We start from the raw sequence: 17,448 nt of genomic DNA, 5'->3' as shown, positions 1-17,448 counted from the left end.
AAAACAGTGTAAAGCTTTCTTAAAAAAATGAAAACTAGAACCACCGTACGACCCAGCAACCCCACTTCTGGGTATGTATCCAAAAGAATCGAAGGCAAGGTCTTGAAGACATATTTGTACATCATGTTCATAGCGGCGCTATTCACGATAGCCGGGAGGTGGAAGCCACCCAGATGTCCACTGGCGAATGAATGGATAAATAATATGCGGTGTCTACACACACAATGGAGTATTATTCAGCTTTGAAAAGGAAGGACATCACGTGTCACACCATGGATGAACCTTGAGGACATTATGCTAGAAAGAAGCCAGTCACAGGAAGGCAAATACTATACGATTCCACATATTATGAGATGTCTAACCTAGTCAAATTCACACAAACAGCACAATGGTGGTGCCAGGGGCTGGGGGACAGGGAAAAGGGTTGTTAAATGGGTATAAGAGTTTCAGATTTGCAAGACAAAAGGTTCTGGAGATCTGTTTTAGAACAGTATGAATATATATATGTATGTTCTTTATATATTCAATATATATATTCAACATATATATGTATACTGTATATATTCAATATATATAATATACATATTGTATATATTCTTTATATATATTATATATATTCAATATATATTCTTTATGTATATTACATATATACTCAATATATATATTCTTTATATACATTATATATATTCAATATATGTATTCTTTATATATATTATATATATATTGAACTGTGTACTTAAAAATGATAAAAAGGGTCAATTTCAGGTTCTGCACTTTCACCACACTAAAGAAATGAGTAAATCTAGATGTTTGCTATGGAGAGATTCCCAAGGGAGATCATTAAGTGAAAAAACAAGGTGAAAAATGGTGTGTATGCCAAGATTCTGTGTTTGAAAGATACATGTTTGAGTCTGTCCTTAAAAAATTCTGGAAGGATACGTCAGAAGCTGTTAACAGGGATTACTCCAAGAAGTAAGGCTGGGAGGGGCGCCAGGGTAGCTCAGTCGGTTGAGCGTCCGACGAAGGCTCAGGTCATGATCCCGTGGTTCATGGGTTTGAGCTCTGTGTAGGGCTCTGTGCTGACAGCGCGGAGCCTGGAGCCTGTTCAGATTCTGCGTCTCCCTCTCTGTCTGCCCCTTCCTCGCTCACAGGCTATCTCTCTCAAAAATAAATAAACATTTAAAAAAAAAAAAGAAAGAAGGCTGGGAGTTAAAAAGGGGAAAACTATTTCTATGTTCTCACTTTACTTTTTATGTTAAAGTCTTTTGTACTGGGGGGGAGGGGAAAAATAAGAAATAAATAAAAATAAAGCCTTTTGTACTATTTTTCTTACCACATGCATACATGATATTTATAATAAATGTTTAACATTTTACATTATGGCTAATATTGAGTGCTTACAATGTGCCAGGCATTGTTCTAAGCACTTACACGGAGTAGCTCATTTAATCTGAAAGTTACTCTATGAGGTAGAAAAAAAAAACTAGTGTTATTGCTACCTTATAGATAGGAAACAGTCTCAGAGGGATTAAGTAACATGGCCAAGGTCACACAAGGTCACTCAACGTCACTCAAGGTAGTAAGTCCTCCTTGAGTCAAACTCAGGCAATCTGACACTAAATCCTACATTTTATTTTTTAATGTTTATTTATTTTTGAGCGAGAGCGGGGGGGGGGGCAGAGACAGAGAGACAGAGGGAGACAGAGGATCCAAGCGGACTCTGCACAGCCAGGGCAGAGCCCGATGTGGGGCTCGAACTCATGACCTGAGCTGAAATCAAGAGTTTGATGCTTAACCGACTGAGCCACCCAGGTGCCCCCATTTTCCTTTTAAAACACCTTTTCTCAAATTCTCTTATAAATAGTCACAGTGTTTTTAAAGCTGGCAGCGAGGGCCCCACATTCATTTTAGAGGAGAGGCAAGTAATCAAATCTTTAGAAAAGCGGGGGAAAAAAAAGATGGGGAGAGGAAAGTGTGGGTCTGCCGTTACCGAGGAATGGCTTCCCTTTACTTGTTCATGGATGTGAAAGTCTAGATTTTATTTTTCCCGTTCTTTCTATTTCAGATTTATACGTATTTATTCATATTTATTCATATTTCATATTTTCCTCTATTCGTACGGGGACAGTTTCGCTGGGGCAGTATATGTAAGGGACTGTGTCCGGGGAGCACCAGGACACTGGGAGAATTTTTCCAGGAGCCCAGTTGGAGGAAAACCAAAAGATGATTGCTGTTTTAAGCTACTACAAAAATGGTCTATGTATAATGATGGGGAATCCTGGAGTGTTAAAAAGTTAGATCAAAAATATGGAGATTATCTAGCCCAATCCCCCTCATCTCACAGGTGGAGAAACTGAGCCCCAGAGGAAAAAATAAATCACTACAGGCCACACAGCTACTGAAGATGGGGTCTGGACTAAATCTAGGTGTCCTGATTCCTTGGCCACTGTTTTATAAGACTTCCAAAGCCCATGGGAGGCGCCTGGGGGGCGCAGTCAGGTTAAGCGTCTGACTTCCACTTCGGCTCAGGTCATGATCTCATGGTTTGTGGGTTCGAGCCTCACGCCGGGCTCTGTGCTGACAGCGCAGAGCCTGGAGCCTGCTTCGGCTTCTGTGTCTCCCTCTCTCGCTGCCCTTCCACTGCTCAGGCTCTCTTTCTCTCTCTTAAAAATAAACATTAAAAAAAAATTTTTTTTTTTTAAAGCCTTCCGAAACCCTTTAAAACCAATGAACAAATCCTTGTAAGAACTCAGTGAGGTAGGTTAGTGTGGTACTTCTTTTGACTTTTGAACCATTTACTGAAAAAATGATTAGGTGGCTGTAATGGAAAACTGATTCTACTCTAATTAAACATGTTTTTAAACACTCCAAAAAGAGCAGACTATTAAGGAGGCTTATGACCTCAGGAATTAGCTTTCGGTTTCTTACGCAACCAGTTTAAAGATCACCGCTTCTCACCTGGCATCTTAAATTCCTTTTATATTAGGCATAAAGCCTGTCTTTGCTTAGTGAGATTAAGCAAATACGGGGTCATTAGATCAGCTGCATCTCAGTGCTGTCAGCAAATGAATGGGGGGGAGGGGCAGTGTGGCATCCGCGACTTGCATAAATTATTAGAGTGCATCCCTTTGCCTGTTGGCTTTCCTTCCAAAAGGCTCCCTTTAGGCTGTGGCTTCTTTTTTTTTTTTTTATTTTTTTTATTTTTTTATTTTTATTTATTTATTTATTTATTTTATATATATGAAATTTATTGACAAATTGGTTTCCATACAACACCCAGTGCTCATCCCAAAAGGTGCCCTCCTCAATACCCATCACCCACCCTCCCCTCCCTCCCACCCCCCATCAACCCTCAGTTTGTTCTCAGTTTTTAACAGTCTCTTATGCTTTGGCTCTCTCCCACTCTAACCTCTTTTTTTTTTTTTTTTCCTTCCCCTCCCCCATGGGTTCCTGTTAAGTTTCTCAGGATCTAGGCTGTGGCTTCTTATACGCTCTTTTGTTATATGGAGTACGCAGGGGGTGCACAACAGGCTTATGGAATTTGTTGTGGTAATTTTTATCTGAATATCACACAGTTTGCCCAAGCAGACTTTTGTTTTTAATATGAAATTTATTGTCACCTTGGTTTCCCTACAACACCCAGTGCTCCTCCCAACAGGTGCCCTCCTCGATGCCCATCACCCGCTTTCCCCCCCCTCCCACCCCCCATCAACCCTCGGATTGTTCTCAGTTTTTTAAGAGTCTCTTATGGTTTGCCTCCCTCCCTCTCTAACTTTTTTGTTTCCCCTTCCCCTCCCAAGCAGACTTTAATTAAGGTTTGCATAGACGGTTCTTTTTTTTTTTTTTTTTTTTCCAACGTTTATTTACTTTTGGGACAGAGAGAGACAGAGCATGAACAGGGGAGGGGCAGAGAGAGAGGGAGACGCAGAATCGGAAACAGGCTCCAGGCTCTGAGCCATCAGCCCAGAGCCTGACGCGGGGCTTGAACTCACGGACCGCGAGATCGTGACCTGGCTGAAGTCGGACGCTTAACCGACTGCGCCACCCAGGCGCCCCAACATAGACGGTTCTTTAATCATTAAGGGCAGATGGGTTGGAATTTTTAATTCAAAATTCTAATGGAAGCGACTGCATCATGGACCTGAGGCATAGGTTAAGTTTGGAGTTCTGGGCTTCTGGTCTGTCCTTTCTCAGGTTTTCCTCCTTCTAGTGTTCACTGCTCTCACGCTGGAGCATGCGCGTCCTTTCCAAAAGGTACCTCTGGTCCAAAATTATTTCCTGCGACCGTGAAAGTGCCCAGGGCCCCAGTGTCCTGATCGCAGCCAGCAGGATGGGGGAGATGACAGACCGAGCTGAAAGAAACCTTGCAAAGCATCTCACTTGATTTTAGTGATGGGGAAACTGAGACCTAGGGTGCCGGGTCGGTCACTTGCCCAAGGTTAACAGCAGAGCTGAAATTTGAATACCTCAAGGAATGATTTAACGTAGATGAGTCGATGAGTCTTCGCTTCCTCCCCTGTAGAATGGAAAACGAGGTATTTACTCAGGTCACTCTGAGGATCAAAAATGATAAAGTAAGTGAAACCACTCTGAAAACTGCAAATTGGGATAGGCACCTTAAAAAGTTTTTTTTTTCTATTGAGCTATGCTGTCTTCCTTATGCTAAATGTTAATCACTAACACATACTGGCATGTGGCTCTTCCAAGTGGGATTTGCATTTTGAAAATTTTTTTTTAAATTTTTTGAGAGAAAGCGCATGCGTGGGAGCAGGGGAGAGGGGCAGAGAGAGAGAGAGAGAGAGAGGGAGAAATAGAGTCTTAAGCAGGCTCCATGCCGAGTGTGGGGCTTGATCCCACCACCCTGGGGTCAGGACGCAGGCCGAAATCAACAGCTGGACTTTCAACCAGCTGAGCCACCCAGGTGCCCAGGTTTTATTTGCATTTTGAAAGAGGAGATCCTGAGGACACGTCTAATCCTAGAGGGGGAAAAAAAATGGACAGAGAAGCATTCTGGGTGCCCCTCAAATCCCTTAGTCGTGCAGAGCCAATATTTGAACAGTAAGAACACAGCCTGCTTTCAGAGGCCAAGGAGCTGAGGACTTTGTAAAGAACCTGAAAAACTGCCCACATAGTAGTTTCTAGCATCTAGGGTGAAATTTGATTAAATTAACTTAAAAGTGCCTTCTAACACTGAAGTTCTGTAATTACATGATTCCAATGGCTTCATTTTGATAACATACAGTCAGTCCTGTTCATGTCCTTTCTCTTCAGATCCAGAAACATCCATGCCTATGGTATGTTACAAATTGCTATCTGGGTCTAATTGTTCATCTAAGTTTTTGAGATATAATTGACATATAACATGGTGTAACTTTAAAGTGTACAATGTGTTGGATTGATTTATTCTGATGTTTTTTATTTTTTATTTTTTTTAAGTTTTTATTTATTTATTTTGAGAGAGACAGAGGCAGTGCGGGTGGGGTACGGGCAGAGAGAGAGGGAGAGAGAGAACCCCAAGCCGGCTGCACGATGTCAGTACAGAGCCCGACATGGGGCTCAGACTCACAAAACTGAGAGATCATGACCTGAGCCAAAACCAAGAGTCGGACACTCAACCGACTGAGCCACCCAGGAGCCCCCCTGGTCTTTTAAAAAATGTTTGTATATTTTGAGAGAAAGAGAGTGTGTGTGCACACATATGGGGAAGGGGCAGAGAGAGAATCCCAAGCAGGCTCCTCTCTGTCAGGCAGAGCCTGACTCTGGGCTTGAGCCCACGAACTGTGAGCTCATGACGTGAACTTTAATCAAGAATTCGACGCTCAACTGACTGAGCCACCAAAGCTCCTCTGATTTATCCTGATCTTAAAAAAGACAAATAAAAGACAAAAAGAATTCAACATACACAATAAGCACATACTCTCTCAAATACAGAATATATTAATCTTACGTTTTTTTGTTTTTTTTTTTCCTAAGTTAAGGTGAAGGAAATGAAAGAAAAGGGCCGTAACCTCCGGCCTTGGAAATGCCAACCTTAATGGACTGAGTTTGAATATTATTCGCTGATACTTCACAAGGAAGAAAATCCCAATCTCAGTTGCCTGGATGAATCTGGAGTCCAATCATTACAAATAGCTGCCTGATGTCTATGTGGCAATGTGAATGGAAGTAGAATCATTATACTGGAAGCACCTGATGAAGGGATCGAATCAAATATTTAGAAATCACGTTGTTATACCCCCTCCCCCATACCTGACACACGTAGGTGCTCAGGATATGTGTTCAATGAATGAATAAAATACATCAATGTGTTGTAGGTCAGGATTAGGAGGGTAGGGGACAGGTTATTCCAGACTTTGTATCAGAGGCATAGAAGTGTCGAGACCATGGCTCATCTGAGAAACAGAAGGAAGCTCAGCGGATCTGAAGTATAGAGTGCTCTGTGGTGCAGGTGAGACAGACGCTGGGCAGGTGAGGCCAGATCACCGAGGGTTTCACATGTTATTCGGGGGTTTGGGATCTTATCCTGGAATTGAAGGCGGGGGGGGGGTGGGTTAGAGAAGGAGTAGGAAAGGATCTGAAGCTGGGGTGGGCTTTTAGGTCAGGTGGGGTAACAGGATTATCTTCGTGTTTTAGAGACGACTGTGGCTTCTGGTGTCAAATGGATGAGGAGAGGAGCATTGGGAGGCCACCGGGAGGGGACAAGCCTAGAGGTAAGGTGTCCTGTGGGGAGGCAGTTGTGCACACAGGATGAGGGCCTGAACTTGGCGTTGGTAGCAAGACAGATGGAGAGATGTTAAGTACCGAATGAGCCAGTGAAGAGGTCCTGAGAGAAAAGAGTGAAATTAGCACTCCCCTCCCACCCCCAGCAAAACCCAATGACATTTACCAGCTAATCAAGTAGAAAACAGAGCCTTGTGATAGCAGCAGCAGTGAGAAATAGCCCAGGGGTTAGTTGACAGTAAATCTAATATTCGTTGGCTGTGATATAGCCGTCAAGAAAGCAAATGCCATCTTAGGGGAGCTCTGAGTAGAAAAATCTAGTGTCTAGACAAGGGATGTGACTGTCCTGGTCTGCTCTGTACAGAAGGGTCTGTGCCCTGGGGTTGGGGGTTGGGGGGGGGGCGGAAGAGAGACTCGTTTCCCACCTTCCACTTGGGAAAGCTATAAAGGAATTGGCGTAAACTCGAAGGAGAGACTTGAACTCCGTTCTTTGTAACAACAGAGCCTGGAAGAACTGTGGGGCCAGATTTGCCTTCAAATTGTTGGACCCCCGTGGGAAGAGGGGCCAAGCTGCCTTTGTGTGGTTTCAAGGGGGTAGAAGTTACCAGGGGGCCGGTTTCACTCAGTCTCACGCGACCCAAGTGGCGGTCCCTGGTGCCAGTGAGTGCTTGTCACCAGAAGTTGTCCAGCCTGGAGGGCAGAGCCCCTGTACGTGGGACAAACAACAACAACAACAACAAAACACAAGCAAGACACACAGCAATGCGGGGACAGAGTCAGCGGATGACCTTCGAGGTTCTTGCTGACCCTGTGATGTGTGAGTTGTGGCCAGGACGGTGTACATTTCGCAGCGGCCCTGCTCAGGGATGAGATGGACAACGGTACCTCTCTCATTAGCTTTTTAAGTATTCGCTTATTCAGAATAGGTCGCGTGGGGGTCGGCAGACCAGGTGAGCTGCAGCCTTGAAATCACTGAACTTGGCGCGGGGGGGGGGGGGGGGGGGGAGGTTGGGGGTGGGGGGAGCCCGGGCGAAGCCTCTCAATCGTCAGGAGCAACCGCGCAGTGGGATCAACTTTGGCTGCAGCTCCGCCGCACGAGAGGGGCGGGGTTAACTTGAACGGGTCCTCAGGAGAAGGCGATTGGCCCCGGGGGATTCGAAGGGGCGGGACTAGCCCATCGTTGCCATTGGTCCAGAGGGCGAGTTGAGGGATCGCAGCCAGGGGGCGGAGCCGGCGAGGGCCGGCAATTGGCTAGGCGAGAGCCCACCAGGCGGTGGGAGGGAGCCGGCGGACGGACGGGCGGGTGGGCGAGCCCGCTGCCGGGAGCCGGGATCCCGGAGTCGGGAAGCAGCCGCGGCGAGCTCGCCAGGGCCGCAGCGGGGCGAGGGGGCGCACGGGGCGTTGGCATCGGGGCGCGCGCGTGCGTCGCCGGCTTGGACGCGGCCATTCAACAGCTGGCCTCGCGGGCCACAGTCGCAGAGAGCGATCGAGAGCGTTGGCGGTTGCGACTGCGGCGGCCGGGAAGAGGCGGCGGCGGCGGTCCCGTTACCTCAGCGGAGACCCGAGCGGAGGCGCAGCGGCCCCTCAGGCTCCGGGTAAATGCCCTCCGCGGCTCTCGCTGACAGGCAGCCACGTCCCGCTGCGTCTCTCGGGCCCCCGCCGGCCGCCCCGGCCTAGGCGAGGGGGGGGGCGGGGTGGGGTGGGGGGGAAGCTCTGGTACCGCTTCGACCGGGCCACGAAGGACCCTCGGTGGAGATTGGGGAGGGGAGGCGCGGGAGGCCCGGGCCGCCCCACCTGCCCCCACAGAGTCGGGCTTTCCAGAGATGCGCCTGGGCTCTTCCCCTGGTCCTCTCCCTTCTCCCTGGACCGCGCCGGGCCCCGGCGCCGCACTAGGGGGCGCTCAGGGGCCCCCTCAGGCCGCTGCTCCGACAGAGGTCACTCGAGGCGCTCCCCCGGGGTACGCCGGCGGCGGCTTCCCGCTTCTGGGAACCGAAGGTGCCCTCTTCTGTTCGAGGTGGGGGCCGGGGCCGCCCCCCCTCCTGCCCCCGCTGCCGCCCCCGCGCCCGGCCCCGTCCAGTTAACGGGGCCCCGCGGGTGACCGGGTCCCTTTGGCTTCAGGGACTTGTCAAGAGTGTCACTTGAGGTGTTCCGGGGCGGCGGGCGGGATAATCCCTTCCCCTGTCTGACTGGGACCGGGTCCCGAGGTGGGAACGGGGTGGGGGGGCGGGGGGGGGCAGGGGGACAGGGAAGGGGGGGCAGGGGGCGCGGCGAGAGGAAGAAGCGGGGTGGGGAGGCCGAAGCTGTGGGAGAAACTGCCGTCCCCGAACTCGGGGCGGGGTGGGGGGGGGGGGGAGACGGGGTAGCCTCGGCCCTGGGGACCCTCGGCTTTGCGTGTGGCGTCCTGCCCTTTTTGCCGTTTTTTCGGAAGGCGGCCGTTCCCGGAGCACTTTTGATCGCGGCCGACCCTGAGGCGCGGCTCCCAGCGCCGGGGCGGGTCGCCTTGGGGGGCCTTTTCGGTTTCTCGGGGTCTTTTCTCGTTTGAGGGTAAAGGTTTCGAGGGTGGCCCCCATTTGGGGCCGTTTGCCCGCCGGCCTCTGAGGTAACTTTCAAAGTTCGTACCGTTGACCTAGCGTGAACTTGGGCGGCGCGCCTGGGACGTTCATGCTGAGGAGATCCCCGCCTTGGGCTAATCTAGTTGGGATCCCCCAAGTTCTGGTTTTTCGGTTGCCTTTCCTTTTTTTTAAAGCTATTTATTTATTTATTTCCGAGAGAGAGAGAGAGAGAGAGAGAGAGAGAGAGAGAGAAAACGAACAAGTGGGGGAGGGGCAGAGAGAGACAGGGAGACAGAATCTGAAGGACGCTTCAGGCTCCGAGCTGTCAGCACAGAGCCCAAAGGGGGATGGGGGTGGGGTGGGGGAGGATGGGGGTTGGGGGAAGGTGGGGGGCTGGGGCTCGAACCGACAAACCGTGAAATCATGACCTGAGCCTAAGTCCGAGGCTTAACCGACTGAGCTACCCAGGCGCCCCTAAACCCACCCACTTTAAAGTGAAGCCCCTGTACCCACCCACGTTATTTTTTTTAATGTTTATTTATTTTGGGGGGGGGTAGGGGCAGACAGGGGGGCAGAGGATCCGAAGCGGGCTCTGTGCTGACAGCAGAGAGCCCGATGTGGGGCTCGAACCCACAAACCGTGAGATCATGACCTGAGCCCAAGTCGGACGCTTAAGCGACTGAGCCACCCAGGCGCCCCCTTTTGGTTGCTTTTTAAAGATTATGGCATTCCAGGAGTCACATTTTTCTGTGCCCTGCTGTTTTTGGGCGGGGGGGGGGGGGTGTCTCTCAAAGCACGGAGTCACTGGAGGCATGGAGTAAATTGCATGAAGGGGTTTTTACCCCGACTCCTGTTAAGCGCAGAGAAAAGTGACAGTGGAATAAGCCTGCTGGCCCCGGTGCCCAGGGAATCCCAGCTAGCATACATATCAGAGAATGAATGGCACTGATTTGAGGGGGAGTAACACTGGGAGGAGGGGGCCTGCAGAGGCCATCTTAGCTCCTGTCGTGAGTCATGGGCTTTCCGTGAGTCAAGGGCTGTCCCTGGGTCAGCCTTAGAGGGGTGTGCTTCAGCCTGCACGATATTTTAGAAAGCCATTGAATCAGGGGTCAACAGTGAAAAACCAAAAGATCTTGGGGCACCTGGCTGGCTCAGTCGGTGGGGCATGTGACTCTTGATCTCGGGGTTGTGAGTTCGAGCCCCACGTTGTGGGTAGAGATTACTTAAAAAGAAAAAGAAAGGTGGAACTAGAGGGTATGATGCTAAGGGAAATCAGTCAGTGAGAGAAAGAGAAATATCATGGGATTTCACTCAGATGTGGAATTTAAGAAACAAAACAGATGAACATAGGGGAAAGGAAGGAAAAATAAGATAAAAACAGAGGGAAGCAAACCATAAGAGACTCTTAAATACAGAGAACAAGCTGAGGGTTGCTGGTGGGGAGGTGGTGGGGGGATGGGCTAAATGGGGGATGGGCATCAAGGAGGGCACCTGTTGGGGTGGGCACTGGGTGTTACAGTAAGTGATGAATCACTAAATTCCACTCCCAAAAGCATTATGACACTATATGTTAACTAGCTTGGATTTAAGTAAAATTTAAAAATTTTTTAAAAGATAAAAACTGAACGATTTCAATAAAAGTCAGGATTTCCAGTTTCTCTTGAAACACCAGAAGGCTTGGTCTGCATCTCGCCTGCGGAAGGCAGATGCTAACTGCTTTAGCGGGGGTCTGAGTGTCCCACATCCCCCCAGTCCTGGGACCTACCGGACCACTGACCCAGACCACCGCTTGAGGGAGACAAGCCACCCCTCGGGAAGATTCTAATTCAGGATTAGCTTCTTGTCCTACTGTGTAGTTAGAGAATTGCTGGACACGCAGCAGAGCTGACTCTGTGAAAGGCGAATAAACGTGCCACACGGGGATGTCGTGGGTGTCACTGGGGACGGTCTGATGGTCAGACTCTGAGCCCTATCCAGAGGTGGTAACCTCTCTTCTGGGCTGGGGTTTTGAATCCCGCTGTGCTAGGGACCCAAAGAGGCATTTGGGCTGGCCTTGCCGTTCTCCTTCATCCTTCAAAAAAAAAACCCCATTAATCGAGAAGTCCCCAAAGGCACTCCATGTGTTCTGGATGGATAGGTGCGAGCCATTTCTGCCTTGCCATTTGGGGTGGAGCGTTCTCCCTTGTGTCGGTCTGTCCAGGCGCCGCAGGACGTCTAGCCCCCCTGACTCCCAGATTGCCACGTGGCAGCAGTGCCCTTCCCTGTGCCAGCCCCTGTGACAACTACAACCGGCTGTTCCTACGCGTGTCCCAACACTCTTGAAGGGAGCAGTTACCGGGACGTTCAAAACCCCCTGGATGCGTATTCCCAGGAATTCGAACACTCATTTCAAGCGAAAGGCTGTTCGAACCCTTTCTGCTTCTCGGTGACCCAGAAATATCCTCTGCTTCATCACTCACCGTTTTCTTCCTCGGCTTCCAGTTAATCGTCTTCATTCCTTTTTCTCTCTAGACTCTGATCTTCGAGGGCGACTTCTTGCTGTAGCCCCCAAAGTGTCTCAAACGGAATCGTCACTTGGTAGGTACACTTGGTTGATCTCGACGACATTCGCTCACTGATGGCTCTGAGAGCCTGAAGGGGCACACGGGCCTGCTTTTCAGCATCTCACTGTTCCTCTTTAGGTTTTCCTAGGTTAAGGTTTAGCACTCTGAAGTTCCCGCGACGTGCCAGGCACCATTCTAGGCTCTGAAGATAAACTGGTGACCCAGACAGAGGCCGGTGCCTGCCCTCGTGGAACTTCCAGACTAGGGGTGGGGGCGGGGCAGATAAAAACCATGTCAACAAACGCACATGATAATCGAGCATTTCAGTGTCACGCTGAAAATAAGATGGGGTGCTATGCTTCAACATGACAGGGGGCGGGGGGGAGCCGTGCTATTTAAGATAGTGTTCTGGGAAGGCTTCTCTGAGGAGGTGGCATTTGAGCCAAATGTGAGAAATGAGAAGAAGCCAGCCATGAGAAAATGTTAGGGGAGAGAGCACTTCAGCCAGAGGGAACCGCAAGTGCAAAGGCCCTGTGGCGTGAACTTGGATCTGCGAGGAACGGTAAGAAGGCTGGATGGAGAGAGAACAAGGGCAGTAGGGGAGAAGGGGCACGCAGTGTGTTGAGCCGGGTGGGCAGGGGCTGGGTTTTGAGGGTAAGCAGTTTGAATTTTGTTCAGAGCATGATGAAAAGTCACTGGAGGGTTTTAAACAGAGTGACACAATCTGACTTGAGGTTTAAAAAAAAAACCGTTTTGACCGGCACTTAGCATAGACTCTATGGGGCAAGGACGACAAGGAGAGACTGGTTGGGAGGCTGTGGCAGTCATCCAGGTTCCAGATGGCGCTGGCTTGGACCCGGAGAGCAGCAGCGGTGATGGAGGTGGCCTTGGAACGTGGTAAAGGTATTGAGGAGGGCACCTTTTGGGATGAGCACTGGGTGTTGTATGGAAACCAATTTGTCAATAAATTTCATAAAAAAAAAAAAAAAGGTGGGATCAGAAGGACTTGCTGAAGGGTTGAATGTGAGCGGGAGGGAGGGACAGGTCCTGGTTTTGAGCCTGAGCTCCTGGGAGGTGGGTGGCTGTGTTTAGGACGATGGGAATCGCTGGGTGGGGTGGGGGGTCAAGTTTGAGGTGGGGGGGCAGTTGGGAGGGGCATGGAAATGAAGAGATCTGTTGCACTTGTTAGCTGGGGATGCGAACGAAACCTTCAGCTTGGAGACGTTGGATAGGCTGTTGGACGTCAGCGTAAGCTGAAGCCAACCTTTACTTTTTACTTAATTTAAGAAAAATGAGGTGCGAATTCAAGCCACTTCAAGTTGCCGTTACCTACCAATAAAGGTAGCACAAATAAAAATGGAAACGATCCAGTGTCAGCAAGCCTACAAGGGACTCGGGCACGTTAATAAGGTTACGGTCGTGATAAATTGTCGTAATCCTTCACAAGAACAATTTGCCAATCTGTCATGAGCCCTATAAGCTCACTCCTGCCCCTTGACGTGGGAACACATTTTGAGGAAATAATTTGTTAAAAAACGTGCACAAAGATAGAGTGGTAGTGGTGCTCCTTTGGGAAGGGTAGTGCTCTTTCTCTTTTTTTTCTTTTAGAGAGAGAGAGAGAGAGAGGATGAGCCAGGGAGAGGGGCGGAGGGAGGGGGGGGGAGAGAGAGAGAGAGAGAGAGAGAGAGAGAGAGAGAGAGAGAGAGAGAGAATTTTTACCAGGCTCCACACAGCACAGAGACTGACGCGGGGCTCGATCCCACGACCCTGGGATCATGACCGGAGCCGAAATCAAGAGTCAGACTCTCAACCGGCTGAGCCACCCAGACGCCCCTGTGTAGTGCTCTTTCAATAATAATAATAAAAAAGATTAATTGGAAAATGCAAATCCCTAGAGAAGGGGACTAGCTTACCAAATATATACTCAGTCTTTCTAGCACTTGTGTAGGGTTTCTCTCTATATGGAATTTCTACAGAAATTTGCCGTAGGCACGAAAAATGAGCAACGTGTTGACCACCTCGACACCTGTTTTCGCTGTTTATGCTGAAAGTCATAAATATACCGCTGTCTTATTTTTTTTTTAATTTTTTTTAACGTTTATTTATTTTTGAGACAGAGAGAGACAGAGCATGAATGGGGGAGGGGCAGAGAGAGAGGGAGACACAGAATCGGAAACAGGTTCCAGGCTCTGAGCCATCAGCCCAGAGCCCGACGCGGGGCTCGAACTCACGGACCGTGAGATTGTGACCTGAGCTGAAGTCGGACGCTTAACCGACTGAGCCCCCCAGGCGCCCCTGTCTTATTTTTTTAAAACCATTCCATCCTCTTTTGACTTTGCACTTCTTTCTGCCTGGCAGTGTTCTGTGGTCAAGATGCCACGACACAGCAGGCCGCCATGAAGAGTTCACATGCATTGTGGCTTCTCCAATCTTTCCTTCCTTGATCACATTTTCGCCATAAGGTATTGGGCGATATCCTCTTCATAGGACTCGTGTTCAAATAAGTTTGCCTTGGGATTTTCAAAAGGTTGGGAAATACTGCTGCTTTGAGAAACTGCTTAGTTGTACCAAGCACCGGCTCACGGAGAGGTTGCTTTTCCCCGGTAGGTGGCGACTTGCGGGCAGGGATTTTGCTGGTAATTTTCAGACAGTGAAGGTAAAACTGAGAAGTAAAACCCGGGTGCCTTCGTGAAACGCATTGCCCACGGATAATGTCCTGACTGTTCAGTGAGTGAGACAAAAAGAAAGCTACTCAGCCGCATTGCTTTAAATCCCTGGTAGCTTTTATTGTGTCACAAGAAGAGAAAGCAAGAAGTCTACTGTAGTAGCGTTATGGTAAATTAATCCAAGATACAAAGTTGTGTTCCTGGCTGGAAGCGTCTGGAGAGGGGTGTTCAAGAATGTTTCTGGTGCTGAGAAGGGGGCAAAAGACCAAAGGACTGGTCAGCTGGCTCTGCTCACTGCTGTGTGCTTATTTAAAAAAAAATAGATGGGGCGCCTGGGTGGCGCAGTCGGTTGGGCGTCCGACTTCAGCCAGGTCACGATCTCGCGGTCCCTGAGTTCGAGCTCCGCGTCAGGCTCTGGGCTGATGGCTCAGAGCCTGGAGCCTGTTTCAGATTCTGTGTCTCCCTCTCTCTCTGCCCCTCCCCCGTTCATGCTCTGTCTCTCTCTGTCCCAAAAATAAATAAAACGTTGAAAAAAAAATTAAAAAAAAATAAAAAAAATAGCTCCCCCCTCCCCACACCCCAAAAAAGCTCCCTTGCTCCTGTCCTCACCAATATATAGAGTTATGTAAATCCATTTGCATGGAAAGGCCTGCTACAAGTCTTTCTTTGGGTTGATTTTTTTTAGTGGCTTTAGAAACACTTTGCTTTTACAAACATTATCAGACAAAGGACGCATTAGTATGACCTCTTGAAGTAGGGACAAAAAAATTTAAGACTAGAACTGCCATATGACCCAGCTAGTCTGCCGTGGATATTTATCCGAAGAATATGAAAACACTAATTTGAAAAGACAGGCCCTCCTCTATTTATTGCAGCATCGTTTACAATAGCCAAGATAGGAAACAACCTAACCGTCCATTAAAGATGAATGGATAGGGGCGCCTGGGTGGCGCAGTCGGTTAAGCGTCCGACTTCAGCCAGGTCACGATCTCGCGGTCCCTGAGTTCGAGCCCCGCGTCAGGCTCTGGGCTGATGGCTCGGAGCCTGGAGCCTGTTTCCGATTCTGTGTCTCCCTCTCTCTCTGCCCCTCCCCCGTTCATGCTCTGTCTCTCTCTGTCCCAAAAATAAATAAACGTTGAAAAATTAAAAAAAAAAAGATGAATGGATAAAGATGATGTGGGAGATATGTATATGCACACACACACACACACACACACACACACACAATGGGATAGTACTCAGCCATAAAAAATGAGATCTTGCCATTTACGACAACGTGGATGGACCTTGAGGGTATTATGCTCAGCGAAATAAGTCAGAAGGAGAAAGACAAATAACATATGATTTCACTCATATGTAGAATCTAAAAACCAAACCGTATGAAAACAGGCAAACAAAACAAAAGCAAAAACAAATCCATAGACACAGAGAACAGATCAGTGGTTACCACAGGGGAAAGGAGATGGGGGTTGAGCAAAAGGGGTAAAGGGGGTCAATTGTAGGGTGTTGGATGGTAATTAGACTTTTGGGAGTGATCGCTTTGTAGTGCATACGCATGTCAAATTACAATGTTGTACACCTGAAGCTTACAGAATAAAACGATTCTCCTCCTATACCTTAGAACAGATTTTCTTTTGAGTGCTGGCAGAAGAGATTCTCCCTCAGCAGGACTCCGGTATGGCCACTAATGTATCATTGCTGAATGGCTGTGGCTCTCCAAAAGTCCCTTTTTGTCTGTTCCAAAAGCCCCCAGTGCCCCAATAAGCCCTCTAGGACCATCTCGAGTTGGAAATTTAGTCATTCTGTGCGTCCTATATTGGCTCTATTCCTGTTACTGCCACTCATTTTAATTACGTGACTTTTAGTTTTTTCAAGATCAGAGCATATGGTCAGCCTCGGTTTTAAAATTGCTGTTTGGGTTAATGATGTGTCAAAACACGTGAATATTTATCCATGACCTCTTGGCTGGAGAGCCAGGGAATATTTCTATTTGGTCAAGGCTCACTGGGACTGTGTACTAGCCAGGAGCCTGGAAATTGGCTAGGTTGCTTTGATCCATATGCGTCTCGGCTGCCCCACTGCCTATAAATATGTTGATATAATTTTATACATCTTAAATGCTTTCAAAATGACTAACTTCAAGGTTCAAAGGCCTGGAGAAAAAAGAAAGGCAGCAAAGAACTACTTTGAAAGAGGATATGGAGTTGTGCAGATGGTCCTATTTTTTTCCCCACTGTTTTTAAAAACATGCCTCGTTGAAATGGCTTTGCTGGCACTCCGATAGCAAATATTTATGAGTGTGAGTAAAAGCGAGAGAGAATGAATGATGGACACGTATGCTTATGATTCAAATGCTTTTAAAGTTGTAAAGTTATACTTTTGATCTGAGAGCCCTGAGATGTAGCAGAGGAATCTCTCTAAGTATCTTCTGAGATGAAGGAAGGTATTAGAGGGACCTTGGATGCAGAATTTCTGGAATTTTCACTGCTGGTTAAAACAACCATTTTACACTCGTGAGAGCATCTCAAGACTGGCTTCTTTTGTCCGTTCTCTTATGCTACTGCGATTTGGTCAGCTTTGCCGCTGGGTATAGAGGCAAGGAAAAAGAGGCGGACAGATGACTAGAGAGAGCAATCTTTTTCTCTGAGAATCTGCTAGAAATGTCCTGGCATTGGGAGCACGTTGAGTGAAATGCCTTGGTAAAGCTGTATACACAAGATACTGCTGGAATGCATGCTGTGTAAACATTGTTGAATGACTACAATTTTTTAAGGTTGGAGGAGCTCTCGTTTGCCTCTGCAAAGCTGTTAAGGAATAGGTGGTCTCAGAAGTGTTGCTTTTAGGGGGGCCTGGCTGGCTTGGTTGGCCGAGCATGTGACTCTTGATCTTGGGGGGTTGTGGGTTCAAGTCCCATGTTGGGTGTGGAGATTACTTAAAAATGAAATCCTTCAACGAAGCAAAACAAAA

General features: G+C 48.4%; 1 protein-coding gene across 2 annotated transcripts in view; it reads left to right on the top strand.

The window, feature by feature from the left end:
- Nucleotides 1–17,448, top strand: part of LOC115507115 (A-kinase anchor protein 17B) — a 53,125-nt gene that overhangs the window by 14,687 nt on the left and 20,990 nt on the right. For both annotated transcript variants that reach the window (XM_032592163.1, XM_030305299.1), the window contains exons 2-3: nt 5,974–6,448; nt 11,784–11,849. The gene's annotated coding sequence lies outside the window, so the exon portion shown is untranslated. The remainder of the gene's footprint in view (nt 1–5,973; nt 6,449–11,783; nt 11,850–17,448) is intronic.

This window comes from Lynx canadensis, chromosome X (assembly GCF_007474595.2).
Source record: "Lynx canadensis isolate LIC74 chromosome X, mLynCan4.pri.v2, whole genome shotgun sequence".
NCBI classification, from domain to species: Eukaryota; Metazoa; Chordata; class Mammalia; order Carnivora; family Felidae; genus Lynx; species Lynx canadensis.
Note: the sequence above shows the minus strand (reverse complement) of the source record. Positions and strands in the feature narration are given on the sequence as shown.